Raw genomic sequence first — 22046 nt, forward strand, 5'->3', positions numbered from 1 at the left:
TCACTGATGCAACAGACAAGAACTTGAGCAAACTTCAGGAGATAGTGAGGGACAGGGAGGCCTGGCCCACTGCAGTCCATGGGGTTGCAAAGAGTCAGACATGACTGGATGACCGAACAACAACAATGTTTCTGAAAGAATATTTTTCTCCTGATAACCCAGCATGTGCATTGTCGTAGCTAACTTCAGGGTAACATCTTCTGACCTTTAGAAGAATACAGTTTAGTGTTGAAGTCTATTCCAGCATCTACTACATGCTTGCCCTCTGAGTCTTTAGTTTCCAATGACATCACCAAATATTTGCACACTGCCCCAAATAATGGTGTTGCCAGACCGTTCCACTCAATGACAGTCTCAGAAGGCCATTGTGCTTGTTAAAGACTGTCCTTATATATTAGCTTCCCTAGTGGCTCAGACGGTAAAGAATCTGCCTGCAATGCAGGAGACCCAGGTTCAGTCCCTGGGTTGGGAAGGTCCCCTGGAGATGGGAATGGCAACCCACTCCAGTTCTTGCCTTGGAGAACCCTCGTGGACAGAGGAGACTGGTGGGCTGTAGCCCATGGGGTGACAAAGAGTCGGACATCACTGAGTCACTTTCACTTTCATATATGAGCATCCTTCAGTATTGAAAGTGCTTCCTTTCTAGACGCTTTTTCAACAAATTTGAAAGGTAGTTGCTCAAGGTGACCAAGTGGAATTTCAGCAAGTCAGTGAACGACAGGAAGCCAATCCTTACTGATAAGGATCCACTTCAAATTAACGATACGCCACAAAAGTAGACAAGAATTGTTCTGGCTTTAGCTGGCAGATATGCTCAGGTGGTACTCAATCTCTGGTCAGACCTGGCAAACCAAATGAATCCTGCCACCTGAAAATCACTGAAGGCTTGTTTTCATGGAAGGCTCTGTGACTGAGCAGAGATCCGGGAAATACAAATGCATTCCTGTGAAAAGCAGTGGTGACCTATGCCTGAGGGCCTCACACACACAATCAGTTAGGACCCTCATCTCCCAAGTGCCTTCAAATGGCTAGAAATTATGCAGGCTAGGCCATGTTGCAGCCTCATCAAAAATAGACTTGCACATTTTTCCCCCTGAGGTCACATGTTAGGTCACCCAACATAAGGAACAATGCACAAAGCCATCCAAAGCATCAATTCACCCCATTTGTATGTGGCCCATGATGGATGGATGAGGAGAGACTAAATGAGACCCCTTCCTCAGAGGCTAACATAAGTTACAGTTCCACTTACACATGAAGCCTAAGTATAACACTAATATATACATGGATCCCGCATTTTTAGAAGAGGTGAGGGGGAAGGATTTCTAATAATATGCTACTGCATACAAAATTCATCTAAGTAAATAATTATTTTTAAACCTAAGATTTAGGCAGTTTTACTATTCCACATTATGCTAATGTTTGACAATTACTAAGTGTGGGTATCAGCCGGCGTTTTTTTTTTTTTTTTTTTTTTTTTAAGTTTAATTTAAAGCAATTTGACACGGAAAGGTTATTACTTTAGTTGCCAATAAAAGCTGTACTTTTAACATAAGTGTACAGTAGGCCCTAGGGTATGTGACTATTATCTTTTCTGCAATTATGTGGTGTTCTACATAAATGTTAAAAAAAAAACTTAGAAATATCAAAAGTACTAACTTAGATACAATATGAAAGTTCAATAGAAAGAGAACAGAAAATCCGATTATTTTAGATACAACATGGGTTGAGGTTTCCTCCTAGAGGTTATATTGGGATTAGCACCAGCTGGCTTTGAATAAATTAATTCAAAGTATATCTTAAAAACACACACTTAGCAACCAGAATATCGATTTTATGAACATTCTGTCTTGAGATGCAGTTGTTCAATTTCACAAGCTAAATGCCATTAACAGTAAGAGCAAGTCTCTGAACCAATTAACCTATTTTCTGGAGTTGCTGTGCCACCAAAATAAGAAGAACATTTCTCAGATGCTGTTTGCCATCCCAAGCTTTCATATGGCCCCGAGAAAAGAAAATAATTTATTGCCAGTAATTGGGTAATCTAAACCTTTTCTCCTCCCTTGATCTCTTAGCAAGATAGGACTTGAACAAAACAACACACTAATATTTTGTTCTTAAAAAGAAAGAAGGCAACCCAATGCCAGCTCACCTCTTTTCACCTCTTTGCATTTATCTCTGAGGTGCTCAGATTTAACTAATGGGGAAAAGTCAAGGAAAAGAGGCTAGAAAAGAATTTAATCAATAGTGCCTGTCAATTTTTCATTATTATGGGATACTCCCTTCCTATAATAGGAAATCACTCAAGAAAAGTAAGGCCAGCAAAGACAGGGACATTCGCCCAGCCATCTGCTTAATAGGAATATTTAATCCATCAAAGGAGGCCCAAGGGGCACCCCCAAAGAGAGGGATGGGGCTGGAGGAAGCCAAGTTGCACACTCTGGCTTTGAAGACTGACCCATGGGAGCAAAAGTTATGTGGACAAATATTTTTTTAAATCCTCTGTATATCATCACTATTATTATTATTAACATAACATTTCTGGAGAACAGCCTTCTCTGTAAGTGCTGACTAAACACTTTAAAAGCATTGCCTTATTATCCCTTAAATTACCCCAAAGGGGTAGGTGCTGTACTTACACGCATTTTCCCTATGATCACACCAAGGTTCCACTGATTCTAGTGGTCATACTGGAAGTCCAACCCCCATGTGTCTGCTTACAAAATTTCCAGCTTTAGGACAGTAATTCAGTCAGCATCAAGCCAAATAAGCTCATTGAAACTACTTCTCTGTGTGACTCAGTTTCCGTATCCATAAACCAGGGATAACTACAGTACCTATGTCATAAATTTGAGAGGATTGTATGTACTGACGCATATGAAACATTTAGAACCTACTGCATAGTGGACATTCACTAAGAAATGCTACTTTAGTAGGTAACTACTGACTTTCAGCACAACCTATCAGCCTTCTTTAGCAAATGTCTTCTATGCTTCTCTCGGCACTTTGAAAGACACCCACCCCCAAATAAATGAGCCTTCCAGGCACAAGGGTGGAATAAAACTCAGGTACTGATAGGCTATGCTTCCAAAAAATCCTCAGTAGTAAGCGGTTTGTTTTTTGAAGCATCGTCTTTAATTGTCCCAATTCAGTGCAGAGATGTGTTTTTTTTTTCATTTAGCAACTTCTGTTTTGACTCTTTTTTTCAGTGACCCCAAGGAATTGCTTTTCCCCTTCCTGAGACAAGAATTCAGATCACATTAGAGGTTTGTGAGTGAAAAAAAAGTCACTTGCTAATGAAGGCATCTAGTTACCTGCCCAGCATTCATCTCCCAGGTCACCGTTATCGATATAAGTTCATCTCAGATCCAAAAGGATCACTTCTATTTCCTTATCATCTCCACTTCAACGTGAAGGGAGAATCATATGCCATGGAGAAGTAAGATTTGTGAATAGAAGGGACGAGTATAATACCTTAGAACAGTTTGACTTCCATCCCATGAACATCCTTTTCATAGTCACACACACACACAAAGAAACCCTATTGTAGAGATATTATTACACACAGCTACAAAAAAAAAAAAAAAAGAAGCTGCTGAAGCTCAGTAACTCAACCACAGTGACTCACTGGTACCAAGTACAACTGCTGCCTTACCTTCTCCACAAAGCATCCCAAATTTACAGAGAAATCCTGGCCAAGGTATACACAAGACTTTCTCTCATTTTGATCTGAACTGTGGACTTTGCTTTCCAACTCTAGTTCCTGCCTCACTTCTATTATGGATACACCATGGTTAACATATGTAATATCTGCCTTCTTTCTCCCTTCTTGTAATACAAACCCAGTTTTCCTTCAAAACTATACCTCTTCCATCCTCAGCTCATGAGACTCGGTAGGACTACGTACTCCCAGCTCCAAGACTAGGCATGGGCCCCAGGTTTGGTCACTCAGAACACATGCATTCTGGCAGAAATGCCTGGTTCAAGGACTAGTGTGCAACCCAAGCCTGACTACAGTTCTAGGTCCACTGGAAGCATTAGCAGAGAGAGGTTGTCTTTACCCTAGAGTCACTCCAATCCTAAGTCTAAGACTCTAACTCTACAGCATTTGAAGATCTTAAGTGAAAAGTACCTACCTGCAAATAAAGCCATCACAGAGGAAAGCAGACCCCAAATAGGAAGAAAGCAACTTTTCTATCAACATTTAAGTCCCTGGATTCAGCTATGCCTGAAGCAATGCTACTCCCTACACTCTTTAGTTATGTGAGCCAGTAAAACCCCATTTTAATTTACATCCGAGTGGGATGAGTGTCCTGGCCTTCTCTCTAATGCACTCATCCACAAAGGCCTGCACCTATTAGTAGGTTGTCCTCCTTCTGAGTTGTGACCTGTCTCAGTGCATGTCTGATGCAGACCTGCGATTTGGAGAAGTGACATGCCCTTGGTTCTCTTTCGATCATTCCCGATACCTCTCTCTCTGCGTCCTCAGGCAGTTTGAATGGTAAATAACAAAGACAATGCATTGCCCAGACCACTCCATTTCTTAAATAGGAAAGTCTTCTTTCTCTTCTTTTCTGGGCTTGACTGAGTGGGGAATATAACTCAGGTGTTATCTCTGCTAAGGAGATCATGCTTCGTTGCTTTACTCGGATGTCGGTGGGCTCCACGTGGAAGATAGCCTAGTCCACAAGACTACTCAGGCAGTACAGCTGCTTCATGTCAAATGAGGAGTCTATTTCATGCCTATGTGTGCATACAAAGAAAAGAGTTTGAAGCTGGATGCATAGGCTGGAAGGAATATGGCGCTTCTCCTATAACTTTATTTGCATCTGTTTGGGGAAACTTTCTAAGATCATTTTCTGTCAAATTAAATAAACTAACGTTTATTTGCAGACAGGATTATGGGCTGGGAACTGATCACCCTGGATGGCAGCACATCATCCAAAGCCAGGACGCCAAGTGGGCTTCATCAGCTTGCTGGGTCCTAGCTTTTCACTAGTGGCCACTGAAACATTTCTAAGAAACAGAACATCACAGAGATTCAGTCAAGAGGAGAACTTAAATGTAACAAACCCTAGGAGTCCTCTAGGAGAAAGGCCAGGGCCAGTTCAAGATGGCCTGAAACTCAGAGATGGAACCTTTCAGGCTCAGAGAAAGCAGCTCTGCATTGTACCAACTTCTCAGTCAGATCGCCATGGCTTGAATCTGGTCTGAGCCATGAGGTCTACAACCGTGGGGAACTTACTTTATCCTTTCTACGCCTCCATTTTCCCCCTTAATGAACTAGGGTGCCTGGTGTGATCATCACAAGTGTTAAAGGAATGAACTTCTGCTTGTGTGAAACACAGAGGACACGGCTGTGCATACGGAAAATGCTCAATAAACTTGAACTCTGCTATCCGAAATAATCACAGTCAACACAGGTAATTGGAAATACATGGGAAGACTTCACAAACAAGTACATCTGAAAGCATTCCAGAACGATATGGTACAGGACTTGGGGCCAGAATTTATTCACAAGTTTTTTCCAGAAAGGACAGGAAAATCTGACCAGAACTGGAGGAACTTCCAAGTCAAACCTACTATGGGTTGAAAGTCTAGGCTTCCTGTTCTAACGTCTAACCCAGACAGGGATGAATGTGGCAAAAATAAAAAAGCCAGGGCAGAGTGCCTGATGAGCTTTACCAGGCAAGCCAATATGAAGCAAGACCTCAACTACGTTCGGACAAGATTCTGAACAGGGCAAGCTTAGTTCTCTGTCTTTGTATTTATTTTCTTTTACTTTAGTTTCTGAGTAAGAGATCCTTTTGAAAACACTCAAATTTGCTTTGGCTAAAATGAGGAAAAAAACTTTTCAAACCTGAGACCTGACATAAAGGGAGTGGGGCACCCATAAAGGCCAGCTATAAGTCCACAAGACAGAGGTGGCAAGTGTAACTGTAACATCTGAAGACGTGAGAAGAGAGGGAAGGGGAGCTGTGGTCCTTGAACCAGCCTCCTGAAAGGATTTTCTTTGTCAGTACCAGAGTCTGCCTCCTTCCATGTTTTTCTTAGTGATAACTGAAATGACTAGCCACATCCCATAAGACTGTCTTGGAAAGTTTCTGGAAATAGTACAGCTGCCATTAAAAAAAATACATATATATATATATATATATATATATATATATATATACATACACACACAAAAGAGATGATTTTAAGAACTGAAGAGTCAATTCTTAGACATTTGTAAGCATACCAGAGCTCTTAATATTGTTTTCTTCCTTAAAATCTAAACAGAAAGTCTGGAGTCATAGACTATGTTTGCGGTTTCACAAGGTAATCAGATTATGACTTCTTTAAAGGAATATTCCAGTCTAAAGAACTTGTCCAATTGCTGTGCCTCTCATATTAGTCCTTCTCTTACTTGGGGGAACAAGACCATCAAATTACTAGTAACTGCACTATGACCTTGAAGGTTGGTGATATGATAGAACTCTTTGGGCTTAAGATGGACCCATTAACAATGGTTATGATGAGATTCTTGTTAAAATATTAACAATTATCACATCAGTCTTTAAAATTAGGATATGAAATTTACTTTAGAAAAATTAGGAGAGGTCGGATTGGGTAAAGGGAAGGTTGACCTCTTTCAATGTATCAGGAAGAGATCCCCAAGAGTGAACTGAGGGTAAGCACTGTAGTAGAAAATTCAGTCAAGGTAGGAAATCAATCTAAATCAAATTAGCACCACTGACCATACAAAGGGCTTCCCTGGTGGCTCAGTGGTAAAGAATCCACCTGCCAATGTAGGAGATGTGGGTTCGATCCCTGGGTTGGGAAGATCCCCTGGAGGAGGAAATGGCAATCCCCTCTAGCAGTCTTTCCTGGAGAATTCCATGGATAGAGGAGCCTGGTGAGTTACAGTCCATGGAGTCACAGTCAGACAGGACTGAGCACGCACACATGGCTATGGCATAGCTATATGGACCATCCTAAAATGTAGGCAACATAATAAAAGCAGGATTTTGCCTTAAAACTTACAAATGCTGAACCTTCATTGGACTATTTCCTCTACATTTGTCCCATGTCCTGAGTGGCAATAAAATACCTTGGTTATCAATCATTAAGAAGATGATGGAAAAGAAAGAACCCAAGAAGTCCTGCATGGTTTTTTAAGAAGTCTGCCCATACCAACAAGAAGGTCATTAAGCAGATAAACTATTAGTTGATCCTTGCTCTCAAAACATTTTAAAACTAGGAAGTTTAGTGACAGAATGGTCATTTATTCTGAATGTAAGCAATTTCAGGTCAGCACATAGTTGAAAATGGTACCCACTCCATGGTTTGGTGTGAGGGGCCTCTGAACATTTCTACCTACAAAATATAACTTCTTGACCTCTTTTTAAGATATGGTAAATAACCCTCTTCTCTGCCCTCCTCACTGACTTCTGTACAACATCACCCATCCCAACCCACCCCCATTTTTAAGGTAAGACATCATAATTATAAGAACATACTATTAAAATACACACATTTTGTCCTGGAGAGATTAATTTGTAACCCATTGCAACAGATTAATTTATCAGTTTGATTTTTTCACTAACTCTGCTGCTAAGTCACTTCAGTCGTGTCTGACTCTGTGCGACCCCATAGATGGCAGCCCACCAGGCTCCCCCGCCCCCGGGATTCTCCAGGCAAGAACACTGGAGTGGGTTGCCATTTCCTTCTCCAATGCATGAAAGTGAAAAGTGAAAGTTAAGTCGCTCAGTCGTGTCCGACTCTTAGCAACCCCATGGACTGCAGCCCGCCAGACTCCTCCATCCATGGGATTTTCCAGGCAAGAGTACTGGAGTGGGGTGCCATTGCCTTCTCCTATGGTTCAATTTCTATCTGTAAATTAGGGAATAATAATGGTATTTATCTCACAGAATTGGCTACAAATTAAATAATTCACACAATATGTCTGGCATTCAGTAAGGGCTCAACAGATGTTGGCTCATTTTGCAACTGTTGCCACTGCTTGTAAGTATCAGCTGCGAGTCTCATGGTTATGACTATCGCACTGCAAAATCTAGAAGTAAGAGGGAAAGCAAGTTCTGTCATGCAGGGAGCTGCCCAGTTAGACCACAGAGCACAGGAGATGGGGACTAGACAAAGTGTGGACTGGCGTGAAGGCAGGGGTTCTTACATCCTTTTTTGTTACCCTACTTCTGAGCAAGTGTATCTTCTCCAATCCTTATATATCCTCTGAGAATGCAGGAAGAAAAATAATCTCTTCAAATTTCATTAAATGGTTCAGAGGCCACTTTTTTTCCCTTCTGAGGAGAACCAGGCTGCAAGATTTAAACGCTCCTAATGAAAGATTTTCTCAGCTCTGTTAATTAGTGTCAATTGCAATGGTGGTTTCTGTTTCAAATCCATTCCTGTTCGCCACTTTACCCTTACATGATGCTACAAAAGGCTGCAGCAGGCAAGAGGTAAACCCTACTGAATAGTCTCCAGTCAAAATGGTTGGGAGGAATTCCTGAGGGCCCCAGTGAGGTATGTTTATTAATCCATATCATAGTGAAAAACAAGACAAAAAAGTGAGAGCAGGTATGTAATGTATAACCTGACGCAAAGCTGTCAGAGCGGAAGGGTGTGATGGGGAACAGAAATGTGTGGAAAGTGCACACGCTGGTATATCTCATAGCAAAGACCAATGTCTGTGGTTAGGATCCTAATTACACGTGGATGATTGAAAAAGCTACCATTAGGAAAGATATCTATGTAAGCAGCATTCATCTCTATTCATTCATTCATTCAACCCACATTTATAGAGCTCCTACTTGGGATGCAGCTCACAATTTTACTGGAAAGACAGACATTCAAATGAATTATATAAACGAAGAGATGGATGGATTAATGGATAGATGGATGGATAATAGGTACGTAGATAGTTCACAGTGAACAGTGCTGGGTGACAAATATAAGAAGGTTAACTAAAGATGACAGCCACTATAAAGGAAAGGAAGGTTATGCTGTAAAATGTCATGCAGAACTCAGGCCTGAGAGGGAAGTAGCAGAGACCAAGGGAAAGGTTTGGCGGGAAAAGGCAGCAAGAGGAGTGTGAGTCTCCACTGCCGAGAAGCACATCTCCTCCTTCCTCCCCTCGACACCAAGAAGCAGGCAAGGAAACCCAGGAGTGGTAGGAGGACGGCTTATAAACAAAGGTCCTGGTCCCGTCTTTGGAGGTCAGGCATCCCAAGATTTGATGACTAAAAGGTGGCAGAGGTAAGACCACTTCAGCCCTCCTCTCAGAGTCACGGCTGTGGGAGATACAAAATCTGTGGAAGAGAACAACTTTCTCGAGTTCTCGTTTTAGTTTAAACAAGAAGATAAATGGCCTGCAACACTTTCTGTAAAGACAGGGAGCTGACATGTAAACTTTAAGCTCCAGTGTAATGATATCCCGTCAAGAGTATTTATGTTACCGTCACATGTGGCTTCGGAATGAAAGCCAAATGGCACACTATAAAAGTCTTTCGAGACGACCAGTTCTGGCAAATCACTAGAATCCTGAGCTCCTTCCTAACAGTGAACGCTGCTTCTTCCAGTTACTTGTGTGCCCCTGAATGGTTCCACAGAACAACAAAGGCCTTCAGAGTCCAAAACTTCCCAATGGCCAAGGGGATGGCAGTGAAGATTATCCGAGTTTCCCTAACTGGACACTCACTCAGCCAGCTGCTTTACAAAATCAAGAGTCAGTAACTAAACACACAGACTCTAGAGCCAGACTGTCTGGAGCTGAGTTTTAGCTCCAACATTTGACAGCCAATGCAATCTTGAGCAAGTGACCCAAGCTTTTCACCTCCGTTTCTGCCTCTGAGACGTGGAGACAGCAACAGCACCTCTCTCACATGGACGTGATACACAACAAAATGAATACACGGGATACACTGGAGCAGAATCTGCCATCAGGAGGGTGACCAGTGCTGATCCTCCCCACTCCCCAGAGAGAAAGCTGTTTAGTCAATTAGGTTCAGAGAAAAGAAGAAAGATACCTGAAAATACACAGCTAAGCACAGGGCAGGGCTAGGATGCAAACACAAGTCTGAACTGCTCCGTGTTTTTCCCACTGACTGCACTATGTTCCCGGTAAGCACTGGCAAGTGAGTATGCATGAAGGCAAGGAGACGGCCGGAAATAACAGTGGTGCAAGCGCCATTTTCTTGAGAAGACAGGTTGTGAATTTACCAATAAGGATTCCCCCACAAACCACCTTTCCCACCAATCTGTAGCTCAAGTCCTGTTTATCCTCAAACAGAAGTAACATAGCAAAGGAAGGATGCCTGGAAACTTATAAATGCTCAAGCCTCAGTGGACTGTTCTACTACATTTGTCTCATGTCCTGAGTGGCAATGAAGCTGCTGTTTTTGTTCAGTCACTAAGTCGTGTCCAACTCTTTGTGACCCCATGGACTGCAGCACATCAGGCTTCCTTGTCCTTCACTATCTCCTGGAGTTTGCGCAAACTCATATCCACTGAGTCGATGATGCCATCTAACCATCTCATCCTGTTGCCCCCTTCTCCTCTTGCCGTCAATCTTTCCCAGCATCAGGTCTTTTCAATGGGTCGGCTCCTCACATCGGGTGACCAATGTATGGGACCTTCAGCATCAGCCCTTTCAATGAATATTCAGGGTTGATTTCCTTTAGGATTGACTGGTTTGATTTTCTTACTATCCAAGGGACTCTCAAGAATATCCTCCAGCACCGCAGTTTGAAAGCATCAGTGCTTCGGTGCTCAACCTTCTTTATGGTCCACCTCTTATATCCATACATGACTACTGGAAAAACCATAGCTTTAACCACATGCACCTTCGTCAGAGAAGTGTTGACAATAAAGTGTCTTGGTTATCAATCAAGTCATTAAGATGGAAAAGTAAGAACCCAAGAAGTCCTGCGTCACTTTTTAAGAAGTCAGCACTTATCAACAAAGTCATTAAACAGGTAAACTATTAGCTGTTCTGTGCTATCCAAACATTTTTGAATTATGAAGTTTAGTGAAAGTGTTGTCATTCATTCACTGTTTGAATGTACCCAGATAAAAGAATTTGTGGGGTACTGCATGTAATCTTAATAAGTAAAGCAAAATCTAAATTTTCAATTTTAGATGTGGCATAGTTTCTATATTTTTTACACAAGAACTAATTTCAGAAAAAAGACCCATGAGTATACACTTGTACTTCATAGAAAAGTACTGGATTTATCCAGCTCAAATAGGTAAAGTATCTGGCCTCATGAAAAACAGGCTGGTAAATTTCTTTAAGTGACTTCAATCATTCACTGATTCACTACAATAATACTTCAATTTTTCACTGAAGTCTAATTGACTTACAATATTATATTAGTTTCAGGTGTATAACATACTGATTCAATATTTTTATACATTAATGATACAATCACTATGATAAGTCCGGTTATCACATGTCACATACAAAGTTATTACAATATTACTAACTATATTACCTATGCTGTATTTTACATTCCAGTGACTTATTTATTTTATAACTGAAGTTTGTACTTCTTAATCCCCATCACCGGTTTCATCCATTCCCACACCCTAAAAATATTTCTTGAGCCTGTATTATGGCACTGTAGCCCTGGAAAGTCGACACGTATCTTTTGTGTCCCGCCAGCAAGAAAGTCTTTTCAGTAAACAAATCAACTAGAAAATTATAAGTAGTGATGAAACTACTTTGGCCACCTGATGTGAAGAGCTGACTCATTGGGAAAGACCCTGATGCTAGGAAAGACTGAGGGCAAAAGGAGAAGGAGGCAGCAGAGGATGAGATGGTTAGATAGCATCTCAGGATGTGAGGTGAGGCGAGACAAGCAGACTAGCGGGGAAGCGTCTGCCTCTGCCTCCCTCAAGAATGTGGGCCACGAGAAAGTTGCCACGGAACTGCTGAGTTCAAAGACACAGTGACACAGGTACGGTCCAGGGTCAGGGCCACCACGACTGCCACTCAACCCCAGGAAGTCAGTGAACAGCACAAGGATATGTCTGCAAACAAACCCAACATCTGCAGGCTTGTGCCTGCCAGCAGCAGCTGGAGTCACAGGAAAGGTGTTCGCTTCTGTCTTCCGAACACCATCTTCATGCACTTGCAGGGGCCTATGTTCTTTCAGAACCCTAGCTGCAAGAGAGTCAGAGAGTTGTGGATTTTAGCTACCCAACTGATGATCCTAGAAGGAAGATGAAACCAACGCATTCACCATAGTAGGCATTCTGGGAAAGGCTTTATTTGATGAGAACTTAAGGCTGCCTGTCCAACAGGTTTGAGACTTCACTGGGACATAGCCAGTTCCAATCCTAAGTCCCTATTGGTAAAGGAAACACCATTCATGGCCCCCAATACACACATATACACACACACACAAACATAACTAGTGTATCATGGGACTGGTGATAGGGATCAGAAGTTTCTAGCTGAGGGACAGAGGAAAACATACAAAAAGTTTAACATACAAAGGAATATTTGCAAGGGGCATAAAGAGTTGGATCAAGGAATGCCAGGAGTGGTAGTGGTTAGTGGTTAGAAGTAGTAAAATTACGAGCTCTAAAGGACAAGAGAAGGCTGTCCGTTGCTAAGGGGTGAATGCAAAGGGAAAGTTGAGAAAATGCTTTAGATAGGCCGTTCACCTTAAGGTAACCACTGCTTTGTGACCATCATATCTATTACTAATGGAAGAAAAAATACTAGCATTGCTCCCTGAAGTCAGAGATGGGTAGAGCTAAGTAATACTAAGCATGTTACAAATATACCATGCTCTATAGACTGGACTTCATAATCATTTCCACACAAAAAAAAGAGAATTTATAAGTCAATACAAATGCAGCTATTTCCTTTAAAAATGTTTTGTATTATGATATATGATATACACAAACATATGTTCTAAAGATGTGATTATGGATTAAAATAATGAAGTACTCTCAAATCCACCATGTAACTTAAGAATTTTAGAGCTGAAGCTGCCTGTGTGTGTTTTCCCTCATATTTCTAACTCATTCTCTTTTGTTATCCCAAAGTTTGTAATTTCTTTTTCTTGCTTTAAAAAATATATAGTTGATCCCATATATGTGCAGTCTGAAATCATTTCAAGTTTGCACACCACAAGTGATTTCCAGGTGATAGAAATTAATACTATTGCTAATGAACATTTGTCAAAACTTATCAGAATTAGAAAACGAACAGAAGTCTTGAGTATTTCCAAAAAGGATGGAAAAAAGAAAGGCAGACATCTTCCATGAATGGTTAATTCACCTTGTAATTTGAGCACGTTTTCATTTAAAAAAAGAATAGTTTAATCATAAAATCCTTTCAGATGTGCCAGTCGGCTAAAACAGTGGCTAATTTCAACTGTTTTTCACAATGGTGAGCAAGTTGCAGAGTTAATGAAATTAAGCTTCCTTCATTTCTCTCAAATTCTCCCCACAAAGAAGAGCTGTAACGTACAAAATGCAGCCTTTGGTGTGTGGCCGTGCTGGTTTTCAGGACTGGAGCCATCACCGATTTGTCACACGGCCTCTTAACAACGTATTTGTATTTTGCAAAATGTATAATTTTTTGTAGCCCCTGAACAAATATATTTACATAACTGTGTCTAACGAGAAATTACATTTAACTTCTCAGAAATGACAATAAGTAAAACCTGGACTGCCAATTCCACTTCATTAGTGTGGTAGAAATGCATTCCAAATGTTAATAAAAATTCCAACATGCTGATAAATTAGAGCTTCTAAGGAGCATGTGACACCTTGGTTAATATATTCAACCTCAATTATATTTCTCTTCAGCACCCTGTTATCTGGAACCTTTGCTGGCAATCAGAGGTGCTGTTTTTCAGCGGCCAATTTTCTAGATAATGTAGCTTATCAACACTGTGGGTAAACTTGCCAATGGAATCAGGCTGCACTGAACCACACACACGCTAATTGCATCCCTTTTTTATGCATATTTACAGACTGTCACTTCAAAGAAATCAGTGGCCCATTGAGGCACCCAGTTAGCTGGAAGAATTGCCTCTTGCAAATGAAAATTAGCAAACAAGCTAGTGATAAATATGAAATGAACAAAGTATAAAAATACTGTTTTGTTCAGAAACTTCCTTGTCATCCCAATTTATGCTCTCAAAGAAAAGGAGTTGGGAACCTGGGATGTGCCTTTTGTTTCAAACTAAGAAAGAATTCTTCCTTAAACCCACTAACTAGGTAAAAGCTTATTAGCTTTTCCCTCTGCTCCCACGCCACCCCCACCCCAAATTTCTATTCACATAAACAGGTTATTAAATCCCGTATTAGATTTGCCTTGGAGTTTGAATAGACAAATGACATGTTAACACTTCAGAAACAATTAACCCTGGGAACTTAATTAAGTTCTTCTGACTTTAAGGAAGCACATTTCAAAATAATGTTTCTAAACTCTCTGAATTTGTTCAAGAATAGCAATGCTTTCCTTCTCTCAAGTATTCCTAAGTTCAACAGCAGAAAGCTTTGGCTGACTATATATGGATAAAGGTTACGGTGTCACGAGCCTGCTGCAATTTGACTAACTCAGAGTGAGTATTAAAAAAAAAAAAAAAAAAAGACAGGTACCAAAATATAACAATACTTAAAAAAAATTTTTTTCCAAAAGTCCCAAACACTACCCATCTATAAAAGTGAAAATGACTTTATAACTATGTCCTGGGAACTGCATACAAACAAAAATATTGAGATATGGGCTGTGTTTTTGTCTGAAATCCCTTCCCTTGCTTTTTAGAATAACATTTTGAAATCTTTCACCACGAGGACAATGTTGTGAAGGTAACATTAGGTTTTGGAAAACATGTCATTTTAATACAAGCAGGTCATTTTAAGTTAAAATAAACCACATACCAATTAAACTATAAATACTTTCAAAGGTCTGCCAGAGTGAGCAATTTAGAGTGGCAAAACTCAACAAATAAATGGCACTTAAAGTCTTAGCTTACGGCTCAGGTTCAATGGTACTTTATTTGGATTGGAGAACTAAGTATCATGCCTGATGTATTTCACAGTTTCAACAGATTCCTAAATTCCTCATCACTACCATTAGATATACAATGTCATTTGAGAGCTTTTTTTTTTTTTAAAGCACAAGCAACAATATAAATATTGATACAAACACTGGGGAAAACATTGCTATTTTAAGAAACACACTACACCTACATGCCTACTGCTCATTTCTTACACAAGAAAATACAGTTCTTTAGTAAATTAGTGCTCATCTGTGTGCACTAATTTAGACAATTATTTAATATCACTTTCTAAACTGACATACCATGGTATGTTTATATGTCTGTCTCCCTGCCCAGACTGTGAACTCCTTGAAGACAGATATCTAGTTGCGGAAAAATGAATAAAACAGAGAGCCCACCACTGAGGAGTTGAAAGTGTATGAGGGGCAGGAAAGACACTTACTCAAAGTTATTATGTACCAGGGAGAGGAACAAAGCCGTACGAGACCCTAAGACAAGACTAGATGATGACTCTGCCCAGGGCTCCGGGGAAGAAATCACACAATTGCTGACACTGGAATCAGATCTTAAGTGATATCTAACACTTCAATCCAGCAGGAAAGGGCATTTCAGGCACAATGAACCACAAAGGCAAACCAGAAGGCTGGAAGGTACATGAACCAGTCATGGAAAAGAGTTTTGGTGATACGAAATCCTAGGCTGGGCGGGTACATGGGAGTGGGGGCGGACAGGAGCATCCACAGTACAGACAGACAGAAAGATCTGAATTCTGTCTGACTCACCTTTACCTTTCCTATCTTTTTGCTCTGGGGAAGACCAAATGTGGGGGAGGCTATGTGAGCACTTTTGAAACAGAAAAATTCTCATGAACATGGACCAGAAGACACCCTGATTTTTAAAAATGAGTAACAATTTTAATTTTTAAAGTTCACCTTCCATGCTATCAAGTTATATAAATACATATTCCCCCAGCACCCTTCTAGGGTTTGTCTCTAATACAGTAAGATTGATTTCACAAGACACAGATCTCCTTTTCCTCTATACAGACACACTGAAGAATATGTCTCAATCGCTCCTGAATCAAGTAAATATTAACAAATTTCCCTGTCTCTTAAAGAGGCTAACTGAAATTTGGCTTAATCTTTAGTCCTCAAAATGTCTGGAGGAAAAGACAGCAGTCGCATCTCATGGGGCAGAGTCTTGGTTTATCCAAAACACTTAGTTTATTGAAAACAGTTTTGAACTTTAACATTCAAAAAAAACCTGCTTTTTGTGAATGGGCAAAAATAAAAAAAACCATCAAAAGATAAGGCGTTATATAATATCAAAGCTAGGTAGTTGGTTTCAGAGAAAATTTGTGGATTGATTAATACATCATTCACTATTTCTTAGCTATTTTATAATACAGACACTGCTCCTAGAACATAAAAGGCAAAAGAATCATGGTAATAGTAACAGTAATATTTTAGCAGCTAACAATTTCAGCACACTATCTGTCAGGAACTCAGCCAGTGACGTACAGTATGCCATCTAATCTCTAGAACCTTCCTTTGAAGGCAGTATTCTCAGCCCTGGGTTTTATAAAAGATCCTTTTCCATTCTGTTGGACAAGACCGTGAACCAGTTAATGACAGAGCCAGGATTCCAATCTGAGTCGCAGCCTTCCAAGCCTGGGGTGGTAACTACTGTAAGATGCTGCCTCTTCCTAAATAATGTGAGATTGTTTCTCTTTTTCAACTTGAGCTTGGCTGAATTCTGTTTCACTCTTTCCACTGGTCCACCTCTCTGGTAGAGGATAAGCTCCATGAGGGCAGGAACTGTATCTGTCCTGGCCACCACAGTAATCCCTAAAACAAGCACGGAGCAGGCAAAGAGTAGACACTCACTATATGAATAAATAAAATACGTCTCTTTCCCTTTATGACTTGAATAGTTCATTTGTCAACTAGCTGTTTTCTTGTTCTCGATAGCCTCAAAAACATACGTATCAATGCCTAAAACTACAAGGATTGAACAATTCCATTCTCTCGTACCCATACATTTGCAATCACAAATGATTTACATCCAAAGAGTGCCACTCTGCTGTCACCGCCAGTGTGCCCTTCCTAAGGAGGAGCCCTGGGCTCCTGTATGCTTTCCCAAGTTTTTATTCATCTGCGACTGGGCACTGGATGAATATAAATGTGAGTAGAGTCCCTCTCCCTTCTAACTTTTGAAAATGAAATCCCTATAAGGCAGTTGGAGGATAATTCCATAAGCAGAAATTTCACTAGTCTCAACATTCCACAGAGGTCAAAGATCATTTTAATAATTTTTGTAGCCAAAAAATTGTACCCTTAAACCAATGGAAAGTGATTTTCAATAGGGCTATTACCCCACTTAATACTATCAATCAAAAAAACCATAGGCTTCAATATATAAATGTATGTTCTACATTCAAATTTGGAGAAATACATATTTGCCTCATAAATGAAAACAACGTAACAGCTAAAATACATGTCAAGGATGTGCCTTTATCTTGCTGAGTTTCTCGCTGTTTATTTTTTTCTTACTCTTCATCAGACACCTGTTTTGTATTGAATTCTTCATTAAAAGGTTTTACTGTTGTTGTTGTTTTCCTTTTCTCTCTATTCTCAAGCCCTTTGCTTTTTGGATTAAAGCTGCAGTGTTTATCTGTATTCTCAGACTCCCCTTTCACTGGTCGGGAGGAGAGTTTTCCTTTGTGTTAGAATTATTCACAGGGCCCATGGAATGAGGGCTGAGTACAAAATAAACTCCAGCTCAGGAAAAAAAAAAAGTGTTGTTTGAAGAGGATGGCTGTGGAAAGTTCACTGAGCCCAGGACGAAATAAACAAATCTAGAACTAACTTGGGAGCAAGAATATTCTCAGAGCAAGCAGCCAAGCTGGGAGCCAGAGCAAAACAGAGCGTCCTGACATCTGTTTTGTTTTCATTTCAGGAATGAAGAACACCTTAGTCCTCACTGATTGTTTTGCTCTGAGAGTTCCTTTGGACTTTTGCTAAATCCAGAGAAAACCTGGGACAACTTGGATAAATGTGAACATGCAAAGTATTTACTTCATATTTAAAAGAAGGAAGAGAAAAAGAAAGTCAGAGAGAAAAGAGAGAGGTACCTTTGAAAGTTTCAAAACATCAGGTAATATACAATTTATTCTGAATATTTTTGACACAAATCACCCTATAATTGCCATTTCTGCAAGGTGTCTCAATTACAAGAATACGATGTGGTTGTTTAAATGCCTATACATTTGTCTGAAGAAGAGAAAAAGCCACAACATTGTCTATTAAATGTCAGAAAGCCTTTTCTTTCAGTATCGAGGGCTTGGACAGAACTCAGGAAATACTTCAACTGCAAAAGAAATGTTAAAAGCCACCCTTCAAGCTACTGGAAAACCTATTATCAAATGTTAAAACCTTTTAAAAAAGAAAATCTGTGACTATCCCAAGGTGGATCACAGATCTTTGTTTAGCAAAGGTTGGCCATCACGGATAACCAAAGACAGAGTAACAAAGGACGCAGTCTACCTGCTCATTAGAAATTACGATGCTTCAATTAAGAAACTCAAGAACAGGGATCTGATGACGTGTGTTCTCTGGATGCAGGAACCACAGTTACTTACAGAAAATGCCGTCCGTGTTTCTCTTTATCACATCTCTAAGTCATCATGTCAGCACTTTGGACGCTGCGAGCTGTCACTGTGTGTAAGAACCGGGGGGTGAGGGGGAGCGGGAGGGGAAATGAACATAACTTTCCTACAGAAGGAAAGCAGTGTGGAGAAATATACATCGTGTACATGCACAGGCGGACAACCTTTCACTTCTTTTTTTCGGTTCATAGGACCTAATGAGAATTAATTAGCACATTCCTAAATCATTTGCCCCCATTTCCTCTCTAATGTGTGTATCTATGCATAACCAAAGATTTTGTAAAGAAAGGAGACAGAAACCAGAAAGCTGAGGTCAGAGGCAGGAGCACAGATGTACAGATGTACATATAAATGGATGTTCTGAGACTGTCTCTTTGTGATGAGGAATTACAAAGGATTTTAATTCAGCCCCTTTGATTTGAGCGCTCCTTTTTTTCTGTTCTAAATACAGTACCTACAAGCCCCCCAAATTCATCTCTTACAGACTTGGAAGATTTAAAAATTTCTCCAAAATGCCACATGTCAGTCAAAAAAGCAAGTGATTGGCTTTTAAAATTATAATTTAAAGCACAGTGACGAGAGGGTATATTTTCATTAAAATTTAACCCTTTTTTAAGCTCTTGAAGCTCTGATATCTGGGGCTTTGGGGAACACACTGAAAACTTGGGGGTTTTGCCTGCATATCCTTCTGAGTTAAAAAGAGCTACAAACAAAAGCACACAATGGACTGTGTAGCCCGTATTAACACAAGGCTATGTCCTTCAATATACAACTCAGTGCAGGAGATATACAGAAAAGTTAAGAGTCATTTCCATCTGTAAATATTTAGAAATTAAATCTAATAGGTAAGGTTTAAACCGTACATGTACGGGAATTTTATTTTTTTAATGGAGTCATTTTATACCCTCTGAGAGGAATCATTTTCTATAAAGTGTAACCTTTCTATACTATGATTAATCATTCTTGCATCATGGTAATAGTGAATTAAAATTAAAAGAATATTCTACTCTTTTAGGGACAGAGTAATCCCAAAACATAAAAAAAAAAAAACTGAGGGTTCAAAACATTTTCTTTTCCTTTATGCCAGCATTATAAAGCATCACCTTTGGGCAATTACACACATCTACACATGTGATAAAATTTCATAGAATTATACAAAATAGTTGTTCATATTGAAAAACTGACAGAATCACATAAGGAACTATAGCCCAGTTGACTATTTTGCACGTCAGTTTCTCACTTTTGATACATACTGTGGTTATGTAAAGTGTTACTATAAAGGAAAGCTGGGTTAAGGATATGTGGTACCTCTCTGCTGTTTTTTTACAACTTCTTATATATCTACAATTATTTCAAAAGAAAAAAAAATCACCTCTATCCAAGTTTTATAAGTCTGAATTCCCAGACATTATGTTGGAGTTTCACAATGCAAGGAAATCAAATAGCTTTTCACTAAAATTTAGATCTACAGAGCTTTCAAAGAAATTTCTGAAAGGTTCAAAAATGCATCCTCCAATTGACTCCAACTTGAGGGAAGTCAGATTAAGTCTTACCATCTTTCAAGTCCTGATCAAGGGCATGTCTCTAACTTTCTCTGATTGCCTTATACCTTTTCTGGTCCTAATACCTATCCACCTCCCCAAGCAGAAACAATGTCTCCCTGATCTCACATCAGTCAAGTGTAGTGGTTAAGAATCTAGAGTCAGATTGTTTCTCGGATGCTATCTGCTCAACCTTAGTCAAGTTGCTTAACCTCTCAGAGCCTCAGTTTGCTAATCTATAAATGGGGGATAATAACAGTATCTAGTGCATAGCATTACTGTGAGGTTTACATGAAGCAGTGGGTGCAAAAACCTGACATGTAACAACACTCTACACCAATGTCAGCCATGACCTAGGGTACTGCTTTGTATATACACTTCTACTGTAGGAAGTGAGTAGAGGATAAAGAAGAGGAAACCCGAGCCATACAGATCTTTAAATGCTGGTCCCTCCTCTTGTTAACTACATGATCTACCCTACCTCCAAGCCACAGCTCCCTTGTCTGTAAGAGACTAATGATACCGGGCACTCAGTAAGCATCCAGCACCAAGCTTTTTTTGTTACTGTTGCATCTACCAGACCGTAAATATTTCTCTTGATTCTGTTTTGCTGTGATATGAAATCCTGATAGGCAAGGCAGAGTCAGCTGCCATTGCAGCTTCCTGTCTCCTGCCCAGCATCAGTACAAAAGAGATGTCTCATGAATGTTTTTTTTTTTTAATTTTTAAAAAGCTAATGATTGAAAAATAAAACTTAAAAACCACTTGAACCACATCACTAAGGACCCAGCAGTGAAAAAGACATTTACGAAACCATTCTGGTTGCCAAAACCTTTTTCTTTTTACGAGGATGGTACCTCTTTTGAATTTCCAGAAATTGAATATGTGAAACTTAGCCTCAAGGAGAGCTGTAAGTTCTGGGTTCTGAAGCCCAGGAGGTGTCCACCAACAAAAACCCTGCTGTGAACACTCAGGTCCCAGAGTAACTAAGTGAAAGTTACATCTGCAGAATACCAGCAATAATGGGAGGGCCTTACCTGTCTTTAGTAACATATGCCCATGGGCTGCTGGTTAAATAATATGCTTGAAAAGTTGAGAAATGCCCACAGTAATGGCCTGGGACGCTATCCTTCCCTGTAACCATGTTTATTCCTCTGCTCTCACCTCCTCATCACAAAGGGCTCTCGCCATCACCCTGAAGTCACTTAAAGGAATGGAAAATCATCTTCATGAAGTAGCTGGTTTTCTGTCCTAAGTCCTTATTGACTGTGACTTGAGAAACCCTCCTACAGATAAATCTAACACCCCAATAATTCAATATTTTTCTTCAAAACAAAAACCATTAGCATTTTATTAGAAGAAATATTTCATCTCTCTCTCTCTCTATTTAAACACGCCACAGATGTAGCACTCTGTGTGGGTTGTTAGAAAGTCAAAGAATATAATTTCTTGATTAATTGCCATACACAGGATCCAAGTTATGCACAATTTTGGTAGTTAACCCCACAACCTCCCATAAGCAGTCTTGCTAAACCTTCCAAATAAGCACATTTCTGATAAATCACTTGCAGCTCTTTAAGTGGATCAGGCTTTAAGTTATTCCTTGGGATAGATCATGTCATTTTCAAAGTGCAAGAACTGCGGGAGAGAGATTCCATAGTAAACCTCTGCTGTGGTAGCTTTGTTTCACTTGCAGGCTTCAGGAGTCTTGGTCAATATTTCTTACTTTATTTTTAACTATGTTGTGGTCTACAAAATGGTTGGCGATTCAGAAATTACATCAAGAGTCTAAAGATAGACTTCAATAAA

The 22046-nt window shown here is 39.9% G+C and overlaps 1 protein-coding gene across 49 annotated transcripts in view; it reads right to left on the bottom strand.

The window, feature by feature from the left end:
- The window catches only part of LOC147348250 (uncharacterized), an 888338-nt gene that overhangs the window by 860539 nt on the left and 5753 nt on the right, over window positions 1-22046 (bottom strand). The gene's annotated exons all lie outside the window — the stretch shown is intronic.

Source organism: Bos grunniens, chromosome 22 (genome assembly GCF_055505025.1).
Source record: "Bos grunniens cultivar Pamir isolate PY7600 chromosome 22, Bosgru_T2T1.0, whole genome shotgun sequence".
NCBI classification, from domain to species: Eukaryota; Metazoa; Chordata; class Mammalia; order Artiodactyla; family Bovidae; genus Bos; species Bos grunniens.